This window comes from Morone saxatilis, unplaced genomic scaffold, assembly GCF_004916995.1.
Source record: "Morone saxatilis isolate NCDOM2014 unplaced genomic scaffold, NCSU_SB_2.0 Contig17, whole genome shotgun sequence".
NCBI lineage: Eukaryota > Metazoa > Chordata > Actinopteri > Moronidae > Morone > Morone saxatilis.
This window is the reverse complement of record NW_023339729.1, coordinates 18296775-18297771: the sequence shown is the minus strand read 5'-3', so window position 1 is coordinate 18297771 and position 997 is coordinate 18296775. Positions and strand designations below refer to the sequence as shown.

At 37.5% G+C, this 997-nt stretch overlaps 1 protein-coding gene across 1 annotated transcript in view; it reads right to left on the bottom strand.

The window, feature by feature from the left end:
* The window catches only part of mtap (methylthioadenosine phosphorylase), a 14204-nt gene that overhangs the window by 1435 nt on the left and 11772 nt on the right, over positions 1 to 997 (bottom strand). The gene's annotated exons all lie outside the window — the stretch shown is intronic.

The following is a 997-nucleotide window of genomic DNA, read 5'->3' as shown; positions in this document are numbered from 1 at the left end:
CAAGGACTCAGCCTCAGTACATGGGTCGCCAGCTCTACCCACTGAGCTAACCGGGCACCCTATTACCACACATATTGAGTTAAGACTGTAATATGTGTGTTTTCATGCTCAATGTCGTCAAATACAGATTTCCATTCAAAGTTGAACCAGCTGAGTTTTTTTAAAAACTATAAAAAGGGGCAACACAGCCTCGCAGACAGAGGCAATTGTCATCAGCTCACTTATGAGAATTGATGCAATTTTATTAATTCCATTATCGATTCTGCTTATTGTTCTGATTCTTTACCAATTCCCTTACTGATTCCTGATCAATTTTCCATGTGAAAATAAGTAGGCCTACACAGGTTTTCAGCATCAACGCAACAGTTTTATTATATCCGAGACCGAGAACAGTGTAGAAATGAGTTGGAAAAAAAAAAGGCATGCATCTGACTAAAAAGCTCCACCATTTAACAGCTGTTTAATTTGGAACCGTTTCTCAACTGAAACCAGTTCTCGATTTACATCCTTAATATTTGTATATTATTCACTATTTACTTAGTCAAATAAAAACTCTGCTGCTTGCCTGCATGGCACTTATGTTATCATAACTGTTCGGTTAGGAAGCAGTGGCACTGCATGCAGTGTTGCATAGTGTCAAATACATGGTTGTGTAGAAAGATGGTAAAATGAAACCATGCTTGATACACTTCTTCCTTTCTGCCATGACTCCTAGATGCTCCTAGTTCAGTTTCAGCAGCATAGAGCGGTCAGGCTCCGGATGGTTTGATTATTCTTTTGAAAAACAGTTTAAGGATGTGGTTCGGTGAGATGGAAGTCATTACAGTGGTGTGTGAAAGTTTGGGCACCCTTTGACAAATAACATACTTTGGCCATTTTTTTATTGAAAAGATGTAAACACAGCCTCTAAAGGGGATGGAACATAAAACACAACATTTTCAATAAACATTCATGCACGTTACATTTTCTTTTAGAAATTGAATATATATATATATAT